At 37.3% G+C, this 23,428-nt stretch overlaps 1 long non-coding RNA gene and 1 pseudogene across 1 annotated transcript; one reads left to right on the top strand and one right to left on the bottom strand.

Moving 5' to 3' along the window:
* The first annotated feature begins 2,124 nt into the window (after window positions 1-2,124).
* Window positions 2,125-3,511, top strand: LOC110686267 (annotated as a pseudogene).
* A 14,204-nt stretch (window positions 3,512-17,715) lies between these two features.
* Window positions 17,716-19,436, bottom strand: LOC110685611. Its single transcript, XR_002504094.1, has 2 exons — window positions 19,357-19,436; window positions 17,716-17,977 (listed from the first exon to the last, which is right to left on the bottom strand). It is a non-coding gene; the product is annotated as an uncharacterized LOC110685611 (long non-coding RNA).
* Window positions 19,437-23,428: the final 3,992 nt, after the last annotated feature.

Genomic DNA, 23,428 nt, shown 5'->3' with positions numbered 1-23,428 from the left:
TAAATAGAGAGTCATGATGACAATTAAGCCACGTTAAGAAAATGGCGATAAAGAGAGATTTCATCATATTTGTCTACAGTGGCGGATTCACGAAATGAAGTTCGATATAAAAAAAATTACAAAATAATATGTGTATTGCAATAATTTTTTCCTAACTAAATTTTGAGTTAATAAATCATAAATCATTTTACTATGTATTAGTAATTGCGTGTTCGATACACCCCATCCTTCGACAATAAGTCCTATTATTGAGTAACTAAATATATTTGTAGGTAAAAAAGAGATTATCTAAGAGACCTGTTATTAGGAACAACATGTCTCTTTGATCGAAAAATACTAATCTGGCGTTGAAAAATTTAAAATATCACCTAAGAGGCTAAGAGGGGTTGATTCGTTGCTTTGGCTAACTACATAACAGAACCTAAGAGCCACCTATTTCATACAAGCGGTCTCTTTTCTTACCTGTTCTTTATTTTTATTTTTTTACTTTTTATTTTATTTTTATTTTTTTTTTGCAGAATGGAGGTACAACTGTACCTCTGTATACCCCTTAGATCCGCCACTGTTTGTCTACTATCATTATTTGTTTATATGCAATAACTAACAAAATATTCTCAATTGTTTCTGAATCATGACATGAATAAAAAAAAGTACAAAGTGCGAGTTTTTTTTATAATTTTTTATAGTGTTCTATTATTATTATAAGAAGTAATTTTTAAAACTCCTATAAGCTAATACAATAGTTAATTTGTAAAAAACAGGTGAGTATATAAATGCCATTAATTAATCTTAAATATAAACTACTCTATATTAACGCTGCTTTACTTCTGATTTTTTTTTTTTTTTAAATTTCAATATTGTGTCAATTTTAAATTTCAATATTGTGTCAATTTTAAATTTCAATATTGTGTCAGCAATGACACAAGGGTTTAGGAAACAAATCCTTTCCAATGAAATGAATAGCTTAAATCCTTGTGGTAAAATGATTTTTTTTCAAAGAAATTAAGCATTTATAAGAATTCTTTTATCATGGTAAAAAGGAAGGTTAACAGAATGACATTCCTTACTGATGCTAATGCTCTAAGGAACGGAGATCGCGCGGCAACAAACTCAAATTCCAAAACCTATATAAACTCCAGAATCTTCACCTTCACCAACAAAACCCTTTTCTAAAACCCTCTCTCCTCTCTCTGCAGTTTTTCACCACTCTCCAATGGTGGCGAGAAGTAAGACCTCTGATTTCGTAGTCAGCTCACAATCAATGACTGAAAACCCAAAATTTGGGGGGTTTGAATCCTTAAAATTTAGCCCTAATGTTTTCAAAAGAACCAAAAGGAAGGGTTTTAAAGTACCCACTCCAATTTAACGCAAGACTATCCCTTTAATTCTTGCTGGTTCCGATGTCGTTGCCATGCCGCGTTTCGGGTCTGGTAAAACGACAGCGTTTCTTATCCCCATCTTGGAGAAATTGAAAAAGCATGAGGAACATGGGATTAGGGGTTTGATTTTGTCTCCTATTCAAACTATGAAGTTTTGTAAGGAATATGGGCGTTTCACAGGTTATTTTTATATTTTTGATTGATTATGGCTTTAATATAATTTATGAATTTTGAGTTTTTATTTTTTATTTTTTATTTTTATTTTTATATAGAAGTAGCTAGCTTTATGTGTGTGCTGTAATTGTTCATAATCTGTGAAAGTTAGTGTAGAAAATTTGAATGCATGGTGTTATTTGTTTATAATTAATCTGTGATATAATGGTGTTTTCTTGACAAGAACAATGTAGTTCTTATAACAAGATGAGTGTGATAGTGCCAATGTCCCATATTGATGTCATGTCGTGTTGTCCTGTTATGGTCATAGTGCCATATTGATGTCATGTTGTGTTGTCATGTCGTGTTAGAGATTATCTTATGAATGGTGTCGTGTTACAGATTATCTTATGAATGGTGGGGTGTAGATAATTATTTTGTGAAAGAGTGAGATCTTTAACAAGTATATTAATGTTTTTAGTATTTTGTAAATTATTGATGACAACTATGAATGAAGTATGTATGTATGGATTTTCTATATTAAAAAAAAAAGAAAAAAAAAAAACAGGTATGTATGTATGGATCAAAATAAATTGTGTGGTTTGTGGAAACAGAATTTTGCATTAGAGCATTTCTAAGAGCTTGTTGTTGCTTTTTTTTTTCGGGCAATTTTATATGCAGATCTCTGAATGAGTCTTTAGTTGGTGGGGATTCAATGGAAAATCAATTAAAAGAATTGGCTCTGAATCCTGACATTATTATTGCTACACCGGGTACACTGATGCATCATTTGTCGGAGGTGAAGAACGTGACACTTTGAACTGTGGAAATTGTGGTCTTTGATGATGCCGATTCTTTAATTTACATGGGTTTTGCTGAGCAATTGCATATCATTCTGTCTCAGTTGAGTGAGAGCAGGCAAACTTTGCTTTTTAGTGCAACTATGCCAACTGCTTTGGCAGAGTTTGCTAAGGCTGGTCTGCGAGATCCTCAGCTTGTACGCCAAGATGTGGAGTAGAACATAAGTGCAGACTGTAAGCTCATTTTTTTCACCTTGAGGCCAGAAGAGAAAAATGCAACCTTAGTGTATTTGATTAGGGACGTGATTAGATCTGAGGAGCAAATGTTGATCTTTGTTTCCACTAGACACCATACAAAGTTCCTGAGATCGTTGCTTTTAATAGAGGGTATTAAATCCAGTATATGTTATGGTTATATGGATCAAGAAGCGCGCAAAATAAGCATATCAAAGTTCCGATAAGGAAAAACTAAGCTGCTAATTGTTACAGATCTTGTGTCTAGAGGCATGGATATTCCTTTGCTTGATAATGTACTCAATTGGGACTTCCCTTCAAATCCTAAAATGTTTGTGCACCGTGTTGGAAGAGTTGCCAGGAATGGTCGGGCCGGTACAGCTTACTCTTTTGTGACACTTGAAGATATCCCTTACCTTTTGGATCTTCATATCTTTATGTCAAAACCCATCAGACCTGCTCCAACAGAGGAGGAATATCTAAAGGATATTAATCAGGTTATGGATAAAATTGAACAAGCTATGGCCAATGTTGTTACTGTGTATGGGTGTTTTCCTCAGACTGCTTTAGATCTTGTGCAAGATAAAGTTCAGGATGGCATTGGCTCATCTTCCAATATACAAGATTTTGCTAATGAAGGCTAGTAAAAATGCATCCCGTCAGTATATAAAGTCAAAACCTGCACCCTCGAAGGAATCAATCCAGATGGCAAAAGATTTTCCCCGCGAAGGCTTGCGTCCTTTGTTCAAAGGTGAGTTAGAAGGCAATGAGCTGAGTGCTTTAAGTTTATGTTAGCTTCGTTTGTTTTTTTAGTTCTATCGATCATTTCTTTTACCTTTTTTCAAAATAGTCTTTAGCAAAATATTGCTGTTGGTGTTTTTAGTTCCTAATTTCTCATTGTCTGCATATTGTTTCCAATCATATATCTTGTAGGACTGTTAGCTGTTTCGAATGTATGCCAGTGTAAAATGTGATTGAAGCTGAAAGAAAGTTTAACACACAAGTGACAAAACTAATTATTTCCAAGTAGTGTCTGCTTAATAATTTAGCATCTATTGGATGAATTACATGCCTTATTCAATATATACTCCCAAACCCTGATGGAGGTATTTCAGCTAGCCCAAACACTGATTCATTGCCAAAAAAATACTTCGTATTATTCATAACAAAATAGGTAAAGCAGTGTATCTTACTAGAGTTAGGTTAATGTTGGTCTTGAAAATTACATGCATATGGTGGTGGCGTGGTGCTTGTGAAATTTTGATCCCAGTATTGATTAAGTATTAAATACTGAATTTTCCCCCTGTAATATCATCTACAAGTATATGATTTGGTTGTTTTGCTTAAATCTGATCTTCTTCTAACTTGTAAATGACCCATATATGCTTTATTTGCGTCTTCAGTGTGCAAAACATGAAGGATGCCAAAGCTGAGTTTAGAGAAGATTTAAGGGCCTGAACATCAATACTAGCTAACTTTTTGGGTGGCTAAAAGGAGTTGTATGGGGAGATACCGATAAAGGGTATATTAGTGCCGATATCACCCCTTTACAGAACGCTCGGGTTCCTAAAAACAGGTCATAATGACCATATCGGTATACTCTCATAACGGCATAGGTAAAAGTCGTCCTGCGAATAACACGTGGCGTGAGGCGACCAACACTTGGCATGTATGTTATTTGCATGGCATGCAACCACGTGACAGATGAATCCTCTATAAATAAGCAAGTTAATTCTTGTAAACCCTGTATTTTTAAGACGTATTTTTCAATTAATTAATTAATTAGTATTTTCTAAAAAGGGTATTTTAGTAATTTATTTTAATATTTGAATTTTGGAGCCAAAATGATATTTGAATTTGGCGCCAACAACATTTTCAAAACTCAATGATTATTTTGGATAAGATTTATTATCCATTTATTTTAATAAAACCGAATTATATATATATATTTTTCGGATATTTTAATTAACAAAAATTATATTTCTTATTTATAAATTAAAGGGTCGAAATTCCTGAATTAATTAATGAGATTTTTGGATTTTCTAAGTTTAGAAAATTTGATTTTTATTAGTTAATTAAGTTAGTTTTAAGTTAATATTTTCTAATTAATTATTTTTTACAAAATATATATTATTTACACAATCATTTTTAATCCTTAAAAGCTAGCAAATATTTTCCTAAAACTAGTAGAGGAGGTCCGAAAATATGAGCATGGATATGCTCAATATTTTCGGCCACCCTATGTTAATTTTGGGTTAATTATTTTGTTAGTTTTGTATTTTAATTATTTTCCTTAAATTCCTTATTTCCTTAATTCCTATTTTCCATCTCACAAAGATTTGATCATACAATTTATTTGTCTTAAATGACTCTTAATTATTCCCCAAGAAAAGTCATTTACCATTTAATATTTCATGACTACATACTAACCTTATTTCTTCATTTCTTAATCACCATAAACTAGACTTTCCTAAATTCTTCAACTCTCTTTTCCAAGTAATTCCTTAAATTAAATTTACCATAATTCTTCCTACAAAATCTTACCTTAATTCTTTCATTCATGAGCCTATAAATACCCTCTAATACCTCACATATTCTTCACACCAAAAACTCAATTCTCTTCTTCTCTCTTACTCTTCTTTTCCCTTAACCTTTTCCTACTTTTCTTCTCCTCTTTTCTAAAAGAAAATCAGCCCGTGTATCTTTGGATCCAATTTTTGGGCACTTTTGGTCAGTTTTGGGGTTTTGCTATTTCACAAAAAATTGTTCCTCTCGAAAAATCCTTGTGGTTAGGCATAAGAATCACCCGATTCGGAGTTATATTGAAGAAGTTATAGCCTCTGCAAGTTCTGCCTATTCTTTCCAACGCAAATACAATTCTCTTTAATCCTATTCCTTTATTTTCTTCATGGTTAGTTTTCTAAAATATAAATACTTATTTCAAAGCTATAATTTTATATTAAAGTATTATTTTTAAAAGAGTTTTATAGTCCATGCACATAAGATTTGGGTTTATGTCTAAATATGTTGTGATAACCTTATGGTTATGTTAATTGCAAGGTGTATTTGTGATTGAACTTTGAAAGTGCGAAGTGTTGATTGAGATTCGGAATCAAGGTACGTTTAGGTGGCTAAATACCTTCGAAATTGTTAAATGAATAAGCATGTTTGTGTGACGATTTTAATTAAATTGTTTGAATTATGATTTATAAATTAACCTTGAGAATTCATGTTTTAATAAATATGTTTGAGAATGGATTTCTATCTTGTTTTGAATGGTTTGAAATTATTTATTATGTTTAAAGGAATTTGGTTTTTAAAAGTATGTTGGATTGATTTAAGGAGTTTTTTAAAAAAGTTTGATTTTAAAAGCTTGTTGAATTAAATACAAAAGGAGTTTTGAGTTATTCTATTATAAAGTTTGATTTTATTCAAAAGAGGAATTTCATTAAAATTATGGAATTATTTATTAAAAGCTTTACAAGCATGATTATTATATTAATCCCACTATGTAGATTCATTGAAAAGTATGGACTTTGTATGACCTAGTCTTTCCTCAAGAATAACCTTTCAATATAAAGATACTAGTTTGGGAGGTGTGCACACTTAGGAGAGGAATTGGGTTTTTAAAAAGGAATTGGTTTTTATCACTTGAATTATTATTCAAATTATTATTGAGTTTTTGGAATTGTTTCGAGAATTTTGAGAATTGGTTTTGAATTATGAGGTTTGGGTTATTGAATTAATTATTGGAATTTCATGATTGGTTTTAAAAGCATGTTTGCAAATAAATTTAGTTTACTTATCTTGCACTTATCGTACTTAGCATATTTTGCTAATCCGTATTTCCTATTTGTTTTGGTTCGCCCTGTTTACATTAATGGTAAGCAGTGTTGACTATTTTCAGGTGGAGTCAATAAATGAGCATATGGGGGTCGCGGGATATTCTTCACCTAGTCTAGAAAAATGTTGGTCGTTGTTTCTATTTTTGAGTACTCATGAGAATGGTTATTACTATTTTATAAGTATTAATAAAAGAAGAGTTGAGTTTTCCGCTGCAAGTTTGTTATTAAGTTTAGTAGTTTGAGTAGCCTTGCGTAATCACGCGACGGTAATACGTTTAAGTCTATCTCTATGGTATAATAATACGTACTATACTAGTATTTTCGTAGAGGGAGATTTGGGGGTGTTACAATTCTTCATCAAAGGGTAATAATAAATGCTCTCTCTCTCTCTCTCTCACTCTCTCTCTCTCTCTCTCTTAATATCTTCTCTTCTTCTTCTTCTTCTTAAACACTTTCTGACTTTACCATCAGAGTGGTTATCCCCGGATTCACCCCAGGGTTAGCTAATTCATATTTCCTTTGTAGGTTTTTAGCTGGACGGTAGGGTTTTCACGGATCCTAGGTACGGGTTGTCGGGTTACATCCGGAACAATTTGGCATTGGAAGGAGGGGGTAGTGATTATTTCTATCTCCTAAGAACCTAACATAGTAAAATTATGACTGGAAATAAAGAAACACATGTAAATGATAACAGAATCAAGAAAACTGTTAATTTGAATATGGCAATTGGAATTGGTACGGGTATCCCAGATGTTGAAATAGAAGATGAGACCCATACCTTAGAAGGAAACCAGTTTAATATGTCGATAACACCTGAACGGCAAAACGATACAATATTGGACCCTTTGACTGAGTTTACTTCGGAAGAGCTGGAGTTGACAGCCAGGGTAATGAAAGCAATGAGCAGAAAAAGAAAAGAGGCAGGAACCGATAACGGGCAAACCGGGGGTGAGGTGCCGATAGTCAATCTTGACAGCCAGTTTAATAATGCGATGGGTTCTCCTAGGCGCCCATCCCGAGAGGCGTCGCTGATAAGGACGCATACGACCAATCGGGAGATGGAGGCACAATCCTCTAGTCATGTTGTCAACTCGAGGACCCAAAGGCAGAGAACTTCACAAAGTGCAGGGCAAGGTGTGGCACGAGCAGTTGTGAAACCAAGGGCCTCACCGTTTACACAAGAAATCCTTCATTAGCCGATGGAAAAGATTAAAATGCCGATGTGCAGGTATGACGGTAGGGGTGATCCGAACATATACATAACTTCCTATAAAGGGCATATGATCCTATACACAAATTTTGATGCCGTATGGTGCAAGGTTTTCCCAACTACCTTGACTGGGGCGGCTTCAGATTGGTTTTCCAATTTGGGAAATGGAACAATTGATAGCTTTGAGAAGCTGTCAGAGATGTTTGTGGGACCATATGTCAGTAAAAGTGTCCGACAAAGGACCTCGGGAAAACTAATGGCGGTTGAGCAAAGAACGGATGAGTCTCTAAGGGACTATATCAGGAGGTTCAATAATGAAGCAAACACAATCCCGAAGTTACAACAAGAAACGCAGTTATGGCGTTGATGAATGGCCTAAACAATTGTAAATTCAAGCGGTACCTGACACGGAAGAATCTCCCGACGTTAGCAGCGGCCTTTAATAAGGCTCATGATTATATTAAAGGGGAAGAGCTGTTGAAAGCAAGTAGCAAAGCTATGCCGACACTTTGTGACGGTACTGCGTCTGGAAGTGGTAAGCCCAGAGCCCCAGGTCCGATAAGAGGAGGGGGGGCTGGCAGGAAGGAAGAGGTGCAAAGACACCGGCACGGTACAATACTTTCACCCCATTGAATACGCTAAGGGCCACCACCTACTCAGTGAATCAAAATAGAGAAGATTGGGTGAGACCGGCACTGATGAAGGCAAAGGGCAGAGATATGAAGAAGTATTGCATGTTTCATCGTGATGTCGGCCATGACACTGAAGATTGCACGCAGTTGAAAGATAACATAGAAGAGTTGATCAGAAAAGGGCATTTAACTCAATACCGCTTGCATTCGGGGGGAAGTCAACAATCGATAGCTCCCCGTCAGATAGAATCCCGGTAACCAGAACTCAGAAATGACAGGCAGCAGGTCGGAGTAAACCGACAGGGAGATGGAAGGCAGCCACCGTCATCATCAAGAAGAAGCATAGTGGTTGATGTGATTACCCGCGGGCTGGTTCATGGAGGGACGGTTAGCTGTGCAAGAAAAAGCTTATCAGATCATCGGCATATAGTAAATGCGTTGGATGTTGAAATCCGTACTCGACCCTCTGAAATTCCCAATGTTACATTCTCTAAAGAAGACGCAAAGGGAATTGTTTTTCCTCATGATGATCCTTTGGTACTAATACTTATGATAAATGGAGCAGCGATAAAACAGGTTCTGGTTGACTGGGGGAGTTCAACAAATGTTCTATTCATGAAGGCATTCAATGCAATGTTGATAGGCTGGAAATATTTGACGCAGGTTTCCTGTCCCGTGATTGGGTTTAATGGTTCAACTGTAAGGCCAAAGGGCAGTATCGTCTTACCAGTTCAGTTTGGGGAAGGATTGACAGCAACGGACGCAATAGCTGAGTTCATAGTAATTGATGTACCGTCAGCATATAATGCGATTATCGGCAAACCACTCATTCACGATACACAAGCTGTAGTGTCGACATACCACCTCACAATGGCCTATGTATCGAACGCGGGGCATGTGGAGAAGGTACATGGAGGGCAAGAAATGGCAAAATCCTGTTATGTGACTGCATTGAAACAACCCACCCGAGAAGTACCTGCTTTGAATAGTCCGAAAAGGGAAAGAAAGCCATCAGTGCATGATCTGTCAATGGAAAACTTTGACACAAGGCCGGTATCAGTGCCCAGACCGACACCCAGGGGGGAACAGTTCAAGTCGAGCTCCAGCCGGGAGTCCAAGGTCGAACAGTGAAAGTGGGGTCATACATGGATGCAGAAATGAGATGTAATCTGATTAGTTTTATGCGAGAAAACGCAGATGTGTTTGCTTTCTCGGCGTATGAGATGCCGGGAATAAATCCTGACGTTATGGTACACAAGCTGAATGTTGACAGAAGGTTCAGACCGGTAAGGCAAAAGAAGAGGAATTTCTCGACAAAAAAGATTGAGGCCATATAAGCTGAAGTTAATAAGCTCTTGGCGGCAGGGTTCATTGAGCCTTGCACATACCCAGAATGGTTGGTGAATGTGGTTATGGTGAGAAAGCCGACAGGAAAGTGGTGAATGTACGTCGACTTTATAGATTTGAATAAGGCGTGCCCTAAGGACTATTACCCGTTACCACGGATAGATAGGCTGGTAGATTTGACATCCGGCATGCAGTGCTCAACTTCCTGGATGCTATTTCAAGATATCATCAGGTTAGCTTACACGAATCGGACAGGGCCAAAGCTGCGTTTATAATGGACGCAGGAGTCTATTGCTATAAGGCTATGGCGTTTGGTTTTAAAAAACGACGGTGCGACTTACCAGAAGCTGGTCGATGAGATCTTTGAAAAGCAAAAAGGGCGAAATGTAGAGGTGTATGTGGATGATACGATTGTGAAAAGTCGGTTGGAAATAGATCACATTGCTGGTCTAAGGGAAACCTTTGATACCCTTCGACGATACCAGATGAAGTTGAAACCTAAAAAATGTGTGTTTGGGTTAAGGTCAGGCAAGTTCCTTGGGTTCATGGTTAATGAGCGAGGAATTGATGCAAATCCAGATAAGGTTAATGCAATACTTAATATGAAGCAACCGAAAACAATACGCGACATTCAAAGGCTCACAGGCCGAATGGCGGCCTTAACACGGTTCATTAGCAAGTCCGCAGATAAGGCACTTCCATTTTTTGTGGTCCTACGGCAAAACAAAACTTTTGAATAGGGAAAGGACTAGATTGAAGCTCTGGAAGGTCGTTGCCGATAGTAGCAAGCCAGAGCGTGGGGAATAGTTACAGCTGTATATATTGGCTTCTCCGAAGACAATGGCAGCGGTATTATTGGTAGAAAGAAAGAAACAACAAATGCCGATCTACTTTGTCAGCCATGTTCTAACTGCGGCATAACGCATATATCCAGTAAATTGAGAAAATGGCATATGTTGTTGCTATAACAACAAGGAAACTCAGACCATATTTCGATGCTTATGTGATACAGGTATTGACTAATCAACCGTTAGAAAAATCATTGCAGAAGATGGATACTTAAGGCCGATTGTTAAAATGGGCAATTGAGTTGTCGGAATATGAATTAATCTACAAGCCCAGAGTGTAAATTAAGGCGCAGGCATTATCGGAGTTCATTGTAGAAGCCTCTTACAATGACGAGGAAGAGCAAGTGGGAACATGGCAAGTGTCGGTGGATGGATCTGTAACTGTGATTGGATCAGGGGCCGGGATAATGATATCGTCACCACAGGGGGATGTGTTTGAGTATGCATTGAAGTTCAAATTTAAAGCTTCAAATAAAGAAGCAGAGTATGAGGTGGCGATAGTAGGGGTCCAGTTGTCTTTAGCGGCAAAGGCCAAGCGGTTAATTCAGATAACGGATTCACAGTTGGTATCAAGTTAATTTACTGGTGAATACCGGCAATGGTAAATACCTTGAGAAGCTCAAGCAGTTATCGGCATAGTTGGAACACTTTGAAATTACCTTGGTTCTAAGAGCACAAAACTCACAGGCTAATGCTCTAGCGAGATTGGCCAGCTCCAGTTTTAATGACCTAGAGAGAACAGTTATGGTCGATATATTGAAACAAAAAAGTATTGATGAAGACTCAGAATAGGTTCATTGTGTTAATAACAACAGTCAGTGGTATGACAAAATTCTGGGGTACATATTGTATGGTACCTTACCGACTGATAAGGCTGAGTCGCAAAAGCTAAGGCGAGATAGTGTATGGTTTGTTATACACCAGGGACAGTTGTATAAAAGGGGTTTCACACTGCCTCTTCAGAGATGTATAACGGACTTTGAATCGGCAAGACTCATTGAATAAATACATGAGGGTACTTGCGGTAATCATATCGGTGGTAGAGCCTTGTTGTTGGAGGCTATGAAACAAGGATAAAACTGGCCAACAATGACCGAGGACGCTTTGGAATATGTAAAGCGGTGTGAAAAATGCCAGAAGTATGCGCTGGTCATTAATCTTCCACCTAATGACTTGACACCAATATTGAATCCGGTCCCGTTTGCACAATGGTGGATGGATATCGTGGGACCGTTTCCTTTGGCCACAGGGAGTAGAAAGTTCTTGGTAGTTTGTATTGACTACTTCTCAAAATGGATAGAGGCAGAACCAATGACGAAGATATCTGCATCCGAGGTAAAAAAGTTCATCTGGAAGAATATCTTCACTAGATTTGGGTTGTCGATGGCAATGGTTTTTTTTTTTTTTTTATCACGGATCGCAGTTTGATTATAAGCTGGTAAAAGACCTTTTGGCCATGTACAAAGTGAAGTTTACGAGTGTGCCATAGGCGGAGGCGGCCAATAAACAAGTCTTGACAGCATTGAAAAAGAAAATAAAAGATGCAAAGGGGTTGTGGGCCGACCTTATCCCAGAGATCTTATGGGCAAACCGAACTACGACAAGAGAGGCAACTGGTGAATCTCTTTTCAACTTGGTATTGGCATAGAAGCGGTGATTCCAGCTGAGGTTGGACTTCCGACGTTCAGAATTCAGCATTATTGTGAGGAACAAAACGATCTCTTGTTAAGGCAACAGTTAGATTTCTTGCCTGAACTTCGAGAGAAAGCTGCAGTTAAATCGACGGCATATAAAGACAGAATGTCAAGGGCATACATTAGAAGGGTCAGTCACCGTCCTATGACCACTAGAGATCTGGTTCTGCGGAGAACAGCGGCAACAAGAAAGGGTAATGTTGACGGCAAGTTATCGACAGACTAGGAAGGACCATATAAAATCAGTGACACAGTCAGGCAAGGGTCATACCGCCTGGAAACTATGGAAGGGAAGCCGTTGAAGAATGTGTTGAATGCAACGGTGCTTAAGAAGTTTTATGTTTAAATTTTTTAAATGCATATATAATTCCGGTAATGTGATGTATCATGCAAGTTTTTTTAATTATCTTTCTCATATAGTATCGATAATAATATGAAGGGTACCTGGTCTGATATCAACACGTTGTTAAGAATCCTCCATTTGAGGTAACACAATCAAATGGGATGGACAGCTAAAAACCGATCCCTCAAAAGTAGTAAGTTCACAGTCTGATCAATTGTGAACACCTACTTTTCGTGAGGCTATAGGTTTAAAGTATAATACCAGCCAAATCAGAACGTGGTATATGTCGGCATGAGGCATAACCATGGTAAAAGATAGCCAAAAGAGGTGTTTGAGTAGGTGCCAAACAGTTACTACTCAAATGGCCAGTGTAATAGTTTGAACCGACATCATACAATTCATATAAAATGGCAAGTCGACAGAAGGCCTATTTACGGTAGATATAGTAATCTAAAAAAGCTAGAACGGATTACAAAACAATCACCATAAAAATTTCAAATAAAAAGCTATTTAAAAAGATGAAAATGGAAATTGAAATGCGTATGATATATAAGTTTGAAAGATGAAAACGGAAATGGAAATGCAAATATTAACGTATTCATTGTTTAGTGAATGCACCAGCTATGCACGTACACTCACTAAGGGGGGAGCAGATAGTGTACATGATCAAATACAAAACGTTCTTTTTATATAAAAAATTATGATCACATACAAAACGTCTTGTCATATAAGAATCATTTTTAAGACGTAGGTAATTATAAGAGTAAGCGTGATCAAAGTAGCAAATTGATAATCAAAGTAGCAATATACATTCGACAGGCATCACCACAAAAAAGGGTACATGCCAATAAACGGCATAAGTGAAAGGTAAAGAGTTTTATGGTTAAACAAAAATTCAAAAGCAAAACATCAATGCTGATAAGGCCCAAGTAAACATGAGCCGCAAGATGATATCGGTGATGAATGCCCGCCCCTTCAAGCTTGGGGTTCTTGCGTTCCCTCAGGTACTAGAAAGTTCAGAAGGCTAGGGGTCCACCAAAGCGTCATCTCCACTTGGATCGGCATTAAAGAGATCCTAATTAGCAAATTGTTGTTGCTCAAAACCGGTAGCATTCTCATGAGCTTTGTTGTTGAAGGCTGCCTCGACCTTAACCCAGTCAGGTTCCGTCTAGCCGGTAACCTGAACAACACACCGTTGAGCTGCAGTCCACCCACCGTCATCACGGTTCTAAAGTCTTTCTATGAAATCAGCAGACCTCAAGTACCGACTAACAACTTTCTACCGGATGCCAGGCTTGTCGGCTTCCATTTTCTGGATTTTCTCCTTTAAAAGGCCGGCAACACCCTTAGCATCATCAAGCTCCTTTTGTACCACTGGCAGCCGATCAACAACCTTGGCCTTCACCTCCAATTGTTGATGGAAATCTATAATCTCTTCTTCGGCAGTTTTGAACTTGTCGGCTTTTTCCCTAAGAGCTTTCAGCTCCTCATCATCCTTCTTTTTTGCCGCAATAACGCCGTCAAGAGCCTTCTGTGCGTTCTTTAGAGCCGCTTCCGTGGTTTGCGGGTCCAGTGCAGCCTGGTAGTGTTGCTCTTGATAATACCGGTACATCTCAACAAGCTCGGTACCGGAGGCAACAACCTATGTGATCAACGCAATAACGAAGCGTGTTAGAAAGAATTAAAGTAAAAAACATGCCGTAAAGTTTAGCTAGAAATGTAACCATGTTAGTTTGATATGATTCCTTCATTAAATCATGCATATGTTGTGCAGCAACTGGGCCGACAAGGCTAGCGGGCCTATCAACAGGAGTAGCCAGATTATGAAGCAACTGATATCCTAAGTTACCCCCTCGAAGTGGGTCGTTGGTAAAGATGGATTCATTCCGACATACATCCAGCTCTGGCTGCCATCGATCTCAAGAACTGCCGTCAGGAATGGCGAATCTATTTGCGACCTCGTCAGGAATCTTACTGGATGGCCGCTCTATCCACTAATTTGCCCAGTATACAATGCCGGGTGCGCTCACATTAGAGCCGGTATGAGCCTTAGCTTGTGGCTCGGAGTGATCTATTGTTGTAGGCTGATTGAGAGGTGGAGAGTCTTTAATCTCTTCCACTGTGATTCCTTCCGGCATAGTCTTCTTTGATGGTTGGATAGGAGGGTCAGATCGCTTTTGCTGTTGTGGCTGGGTCTGTTATTGGGGATCTTGATCCTTATGATGTGGGGCCTGCTGCTTTTGTTGCTACTCGATGCCCTCTTAGCGAGCTACTCGTCTTCCTTCCTCAAACTAACAACTCCACCCTTTCCACCACGCCTGTTAGCAAAAGACACAAGGTGTCTGGTGCTCTTTCTGGCATTCTCATCAGCCATCTCTTCAGCTTTCCTCTTAGGCTTTCGTACAAAGGATCGACTGCAGTAAGTGGCAAGGGTATCGTAGCTGGGCATGGGAGATTTCGGACAACGCTTCAGCACCCTCTTGCCATCGACAGATATACCAAGAACTTTCTTGTCCAACTTCTCAACCCCTGAAAAAGGCATACGATACCGATTAGATAAATTATGTTAAAAAAAAGAGCTAATGCTTGTAAATCCGAAAATCGGGAATAATGAAAACAAGAATGACACTAAAACATAAGAAGAGTACCATAACTGTCGGTCGTGCATAAACCGACATGAGAGAAAGGGGAGTTGTCGATAATGTATTTCACGTTCGGCACCCACACCCTTGGGACTATTTGAATGCGGTCATCACCCAAATCAATTTCCTCAATGTCAAAATAATTAAAAGCCTTGCGCTCTTGTGCACCAAAGCCTCTATCGGCGATAGTATCAAATTGAGAATGTTGACGATAAAATGTTCTCCTAATCGGAAATTTGTCAGGAATACGCATAAAGAAAAACTTGTCCTGCCAGCCTTTACAGCTGGATAGTTTAGGGTGAACAGTATATTTGTAAGGAGCTGTGTAGATCGACCACCACCCCTCAGATTGGTCATCCCGTTTTATCCATAGCAGCTTCCTGAATAGGTTAAGGGTTAAAGGGAAGTTTTTATACAACATAACCCAAACCAAGGCCACTACTGCCCGAATAGTGGGAGGAGTGAGCTGCACAAGGCAAACGTTCCAAGCCCTCAAGATTTTGGCTATGAATGGATGAAGGGGAAAACGGAGGCCGAAATCGAGGTGCTTAGCGTAAATTGCAATGTGCCCAGTTGGGCAATCCAGCATAGAAGACTCAAGAGGAGGAAGGGTCGGCTCATACCCCTCAGGCAGCCGATAAAAGCGCTTTGCATGCCGGCAGTAGTCCTTTTCCAAGGCCAGCTTATGCTAGACTTTGCTAATTTTTGCCTTAGCCACTTTGCTATCGGCTGGTAGTACCAGAGGTTGTCGGTGCTCTGTGTCGTCCTCTTCGGAGTTATAGCCTTCATCTAGGCTTTTTTCTTTAGTAATCTGCGCCATCAAATCCACAATATCTTCCTCCTTCCCAACACTCCTGCCTTTCTCTTGATTTACTTCCTCATCACCATCTCCCTCGTTGCCGAGAACAGAGTTGAAAGCTGATACATGAACAGGAGATTTAGACCCCTTGTCGTCATTTTGACTTACCTCATGATCTTCAGATTCTGACTTATCAGAACTTACTACATATGCTGTACCGGGCCTTCAGCTAGGTTCAACTTTATCGGGAGATGGTTCAGGATAACTGGTGGTAACTGGTCTGTTTAACTCTCGACATTGTTGCGGTTCTGATCCCTATATGACCAATGTTGGAACCGTATTAATCAAGTTTTGGCTTATCTACAAAACTACGCAAGTGATACCCGATGCTAACTGGCTCGACGTCAAGCACCTCAATATCAGCAGGCAATTCAGGATTATCAGGATACAAAGATCCTCACAATCAACAATAATCTTATGACGATAAAAGGCTTGCCTTTGTTCTTCAGCGGATAACGGCTGAAATGGATCGTCAATGTTATCAAAAAGAGACGAGGTTGTACCTTGGGCTCTACCGATATCTTTACCCAAAGACTGCCTAATAAGGCGACGCCTAACAGTACTAAGGGTAGGTTGTTCCTCCTCCAAACTACTATCAAACATTTACAAATGCCAATTACACTAAAATCGCATAAATCAAAAGCATGCAAAATTTAAAGTTAGGGTTTGAAATACCTTCAAATATTCAACCGACAAATACGATGGCACGCAAGAAGAATTACAGAAGACAAGAAGAACTTAATCCCTTGTGAAGCTAGCAAATAATGGGCGACAACCAAACCGAAAGAAGCGATCAACGTATCGCAGACTTAAAAGTTTTTGGGATTTCTAAAGAGCAAAGTCTATATGAACAATGATAGTTAAAGCAATAAATAGCCATAAAAAAATGGCGGTTGATTAGATTCTTTAGTCAACGGCCCAGAAACAGCGACGCTTCAAATTTCGCAGTACAGATTAAGGACACATGCCCATTGACTGGTCAAAGTCCCCGCCTATTCCATATCAGAGCACTAGTCCACATAGTAGAGCTTATCTGCTATCAGCAGGCAAGCTCACTTAGGGGGAAAATTGGAGATTTTTGCTCCCAGCCTGAATACAAAGTAGAGCTTATCTGTTATCAGCAGACAAGCTCACTCAGAGGGAAAATCGGAGATTGTTTGCTCCCACCCTAAATATAAATTAGAGCTTATCTGCTATCAGCAGACAAGCTCACTTAGGGGGCAAATCAGAGATTTTTTGCTCCCAGCCTGAACACAAAGTAGAGCTTATTAGCTATCAGCAGGCAAGCTCACTCACTACTACATTTTTTACCTATTGCGACCCCCAACTCCGTTGCATTAGGCGTCAAATTCCGTGGCATTAGGCCTAATGCAACGACCATGTAACGTGGCATTTACTGGCGTTGCAGTAGGTCTATTGCAACAGTATACAACACTTAATACCACGGTAGCTATAATCCGTTGCGTTAGCTCTACACCTGATGCCACGGTATAAATTATCTGTTGTAATAGATTACTAACTACTAATTATGATGAAATTGACACCTATTGCAACGGATGAAGCTAATTAATACAAATGATATATGGAGTACGTATCTACTGCAACGGATTGATCATTTGATCTTTTTTTTATTTTTTTATTTTTTTTATTTTGAATGGTACGGTAATATAATATATGTATAAATAGTCAGTACAAATCTAAATATACTAAGAAACAAAATATCATTAAATTTATATAAAATAATTATAATGCTAAATACGTACATTATAAAATATTAGTTGCTTGTTTTTTGTATGACACCCTACTAATAATAAATAAAAGTTATATAATTAATTTAATCCTCCAAAATACAAATTTTCAACATATATATAAGCCAGAATTTCCAAATCTTCACAAACTTGAACTTGAATAAGAGTCGCCAACATATATGCGCCATTTGTTAGATGACTAGCTAGTTACTATACTTCAGCTCCATTTAGCTCCCCATGCACCTACACATAAAATAGAATAAAATAATAGAAATACAATAGAACTAAACTATAAATTATATAGATCAAGGCCACAATCAACATGAGAAAAGTTCAAAACCCACGGAGAATCCAGCTATACAATAATACTCATGTTAGACCGCAGGCCACAACACAGCAGCACCCTGAAGCCAATACAGACAGCAGCCAACCCAAAACCAAACAAAAACACAACAAGCACAAAACAGGCTGCAAGCAGGTAGAACCCTGAACAAGAGCTGTTGATCTGCCACTATCAGATCTAACACTGAAACCAAACCAGAAGCGGCAACCAGCAGCAACTATAAGCCAAATAAGGAGGGCACACACCAAACACATCTAAAAAACAATAAACCAGGGCACCCAACTATCCATACAACGAGTAAAAACAACCCCCTCCCTTTTACATCAATTTCCCCTATTTCACAGACTTTCAAGAATGCAATATCTTCAGAAGAACAACAACTAAGTCTGCTCTTCCTGTAACCATTTTTAACAACAAAATTGGGTGTTTGGATCAAAATAAAGACAAATTTAGAGCACTAGATGTCCTATAGTTATCAAAAGCAACATAACAACCAACATAAACATCCCAACATTGCAGCAACACAAAAGCTTAAAGAAGTTACATTTTGACATTGATATGAGATTGTTTTTTATTGCTCATATATCTTGTCACTGTTTTCCAAGCTTCATTATGTACATTTGTCAATTTAAGCTTGGCAAAATCAATTAAAATTAAATTTAGCCATGTATACAAAATCAAAGATCCTAATGCTCTTTTTATATATAGATAATACAACAGGAGAATAAACCAAAAAAAAAAAAAAACACCCTTAATCAGAATTGAGTAGGATAACTACTATACATGCAACAAAATTATACGAAACCAAGCAAAGTATTTCAAAGTGATAAATTATCTTTGTCAAGCTTTATCTTCATATTATCATACCCTGTGAACTCATATCCAATACGAACATTAATAATACTTCAATACCTCTAAACAAACTCATAAAGAAAATTAGTAGCAAGAATCAAGAATGGCCTGATCAACTATAATTATTTAAATAGAATGGAAAACTGATTTTACAAACCATGTGTCTTCTACTACATTTTCTTAAGAGTAACCCAAAAGGACAACAGATTCAATATTCACAACTTTCTCATGATACAAAAAGCTGACAGCAGGAAAAATCTTCAAACAAGAACCCGGTAGAGGAAACAATTTTTAATATAAATTGCATCGGACCACTAAACAATGTTCTGCTACCCAAGTATTAGCTTTATTTTTTAACTTCTATCACTTCATACTATAAGTCTTCAAGATGCAGTTATTCACAATAATGTTGACGAAAGAGCATTACCTCAAATAAGTGGTTAGAAAGAAATGTGACAAAGAACTAGCCGAAATCAGAAGAAGCATCGTAGCCTACAGAAGGGCGCCTTAAAATTAAAAATTTACAAAGTCAATTACAATTCGTAGTAAAATAAAAGACATTCAATTGAAAGGCCATATATTTTTAAGCATCCTAGATTTGACCTGACAACAAATCATCTATAGAACAAGAAATAGGCCATTTGAAAGACAGATGCATAAGTATGTCATAAGTTTTGACTAAGAATTTTAGTGGCTCTCCGGCTATTAAAATTTATAATTTACAATTTACATAACAGTAGACAACAGAGACAAAAACACCCACAACAATATCAATATTAAAGGCTAGATATCAATAATAACAACTACAAAAATAACTTTGTAGAAGAGATTAAAAAATGAAGAGAAAGATTATATTTTCTCTTGCGAGTGACGGGAGATCTACAACCAAAGCAACGACTTTGCTGAAGAGGGAATGGTGAAAGCCACACCTCACACACAAAGTGTGTCTCCTCCTCCATTCACTTCCTCTACAAAACCATATTCAACAAACAATTATCTATTTCCTAGAAACCTTTGATCTGCCATTGATAAGGTAGTAGAGAAAAAGTAAAGACCTTCAATAAAAATTCTCGACAGTAATTACATATATTTTGGTCGTTATCGGCCCTTTCCTATCCTAATTCCTCAATTTTCTTCTACAATTTAAACAGATCTAGAAAGGGGAGCTCCAATTTCAAAATAATTAATTTTTAGAAAAATAAATTATAGAGAAAAATATTATAGAATTGCAAATAACTAACTAAGACCACAGTATAACGAGTTCTATACATAACTATTAACCAAACAAAGAATAAAAAAATATTCAACAAAATTATGAACTGATAAAATTATAGATTTGGTAAATAACCACAAAATCGAAATCCACTCCATATATAACACCAAATTAAGACAACAAGATAAAAACCAAAAATTAATTTAACTTATGAGCTAGGTAAATGACGAAATTAAAGTCTTATTAAAAAAAATATGGCGGAATTAACGAGGCTCAAATCAGCGAACTCACCAATTTACTAGTTGAAATTGGGGCTAATAGCCCATAAAATGAGAAGAAATAACGATATTTTCTTTGAGATTTGGGCAATAGTAGAAATCAGAAGAATTTGAGTGGAAGAGAAGGAAACAAAGAAAAGAGAAAACTTATAAAAAGAACTCAACCCAAATTTCTTATGAACAATAAACTAATGAGCCAATTTTAGAAGGGTTAAAGCGTAGACGAAGAAATGAGTAGCAGCGACTGCCATTGTAGGAGCATGAGATTGAGAAAAAAAATGAGGAATTGGGGAAAGGAGGAGAGAGAGAGAGGATAAGAGAGTTTCTTTTCTTTTTGGTTTATCTTGTAAGTGTGGCGGTGATATAGTAGAAGGTTCAAAATTTGGGGAAAAAATTAGAGGGAATAAGTGAAATTTTCAGCGCCTCTCCGTATTATTGAATTTCTTTGTCGTTGCATTAGCTTATTTAGCCGTTGTATTAGCTTCTTCTGCTCAGCTAATGCAACGGATCTAAAAAGCCGTTGTATTAGCTCTATCTTATGAAGTGTAAAGTAATATCCGTTGCATTAGCCTAATTTATTGTGACGGTAACAAAAATGGCGTTGCATTAGCCCTTTATTGGCTGTTGCATTTGGTTAAAAATGTAGTAGTGACTTAGGGGGCAAATTGGAGAATTTTTTCTCCCAGCCTGAATATAAAGTAGAGCTTATCTGGTTTCAGCAGACAAGCTCACTTAGCGGGCAAATCGGAGACTTTTTTCTCCCAGCCTGAATATAAAGTAGAGCTTATCTGCTATCAACAGACAAGCTCACTTAGGGGGCAAATCGAAATGTTTTGCTCACAGTCTCCTAAGGTTGAAATAATTGAGTTCCAATGAGAACTCAGTCTCCTAAGGTTGAAATAATTGAGTTCCAATGAGAACTAAGTCCCCAAAAGTTGAAATGATTGAGTTCCAATGAGAAATCAGTCTCCTAAGGTTGAATGATTGATTTCCAATGAGAATTCAGTCTCCGAAAGTTGAAGTGACTGAGCTAAAAGTCAGAATCCCAAAGGTTAAAGTGATAGAACACGTAAAGGGATGTCAAACCATCAACGAAAGGAACAAGGACAACTGAGAACATCAGTTGCACAGACGTCCTCATTTGGGGGGCTAGTTGTATGGGGAGATACCGGTAAAGGGTATACTAGTGCTGATATCACCCCTTTTACAGAACGCTCAGGTTCCTAAAAACAGGTCATAATGACCATATCAGTATACTCTCATAACGGCATAGGTAAAGGTTGTCCTGCGAACAACACGTGGCGTGAGGCGACTAACACCTAACATGTATGTTATTTGAATGGCATGCAACCACCTAGTAGATGAATCCTCTATAAATAAGCAAGTTATTCTTCATTAAAGGGTAACAATAAATGCACTCTCTCTCTTTCTCTCTCTCTCTAATACCCTGGAAATTTCCTTCCTTTAAAATACTCTTTTTACTCTAAATAAAACCCTTTCAAGGAAATAACCAAAATATTACCGCCACCGTGATAACGGCTGAGGCTAATTTTCAAAGTCTCACAGCGGAAATCTAAAAATAAAAACCAACTTTTAAAAATAAAACTTGAGTTTACAACCTCAAAACAAATGTAGAATAAAACATCCACAAGTTAGAACCAATTCAGACATGACCCTTCTTAAAAACCAATTAAAAACAAACATAATATTGTTAGTCCATAAACAATAACCAATAATTCAAAATATCAAAACTAAGAAACATAACAAGTAATTCTTTGCACTCTATCCCATTATGCTCTTCATGCTTCAAGTACCTGTTACTTCCTCTTTATTCAACTCTCTACTCACCATATAAATGGGTCATAATAGGGCCAATCCAAAGGAAAGCCAAATACAAACACAAAAGTAAGAATCAGCAAAGCTGAGTACATATGCACCACACTAACATGAATATCCTAGCATCACAATAAAAGTAATAATCAAAACATGCTCGCCACACAATCATAAGTCAACTTACCTTTGACTCATAACTAGCAATATTAATTATTAATAATAATTTTGGATTATGCATCGAACCGGTTTCCTTCCTTGAAAATAGCCCATTTAAATATTAAGCTTCCAATTAGGGAGCTACCCCAATTGGCACCTACTATGTCACCTTGTGACGGAATTCCAGTGCATTAATAATAAAAGAAAGTACAGCGTCTTGTACCCCTGTAGAAGCTATGGTTAAATATAAAACCCCATAACTCCCCCCATATGTTCATACTCAAGGTATATACGTTCCAAGAGTTTTGGTGCGTATCCTCTTACACTTTATGTGATTTACCAATTTAACTTGTGATGACTCAAACCAATCAATCAAGAACAAACATAATAACAATCAATACATACTTCCAATTCATTCTTGAATTAATTAGTGAGCACATACTATTTATTTTAATTAAGGTTCCTTGCCTAGATTTATGCACAAAATTGCACGATTACTACCTTGGTGCATAAAATGCACTACTAAACTTCTTTGACTCAAACTCTACTTACATGAGCGAGTAAATAAATTAATTAATTTCTTGACTCAACACCAATAATAAATGGGTGAGAAATAAATTCATGAATCATGCTCAATAGTTCTAACTTTAGCTCTTTAATTAATTCATATATAAGCCTTGCTTATTAAATACATGCCTTCTTAATACTTGAAAATAAAACATACTTTCATGATTCATACATACTCAACTTGTATCATGCCTCAAATATATATTCACATGCTTGCATAACAATTCATGCTCAACCAACATCAATTCCAAGCATATAATCAACCAAACATGCTACTAATTCATCACTTAAATCATACTTTACAAATCCTAGCATGATACTACGCATACACAAATATTCTTGTGCACATAGTACCTTGAAAACCGCCTAAACTCGGCCACACTCGCTAGAAATCACCTAACTCGAAGCTTCCTACAAATAAGAATACATAACTATAATTAATCTACTATTCT

Source organism: Chenopodium quinoa, unplaced genomic scaffold, assembly GCF_001683475.1.
Source record: "Chenopodium quinoa cultivar QQ74 unplaced genomic scaffold, ASM168347v1, whole genome shotgun sequence".
NCBI classification, from domain to species: domain Eukaryota; kingdom Viridiplantae; phylum Streptophyta; class Magnoliopsida; order Caryophyllales; family Amaranthaceae; genus Chenopodium; species Chenopodium quinoa.
The sequence above is the reverse complement of the archived record's forward strand: the minus strand, read 5'-3'. Positions and strand labels throughout refer to the sequence as shown.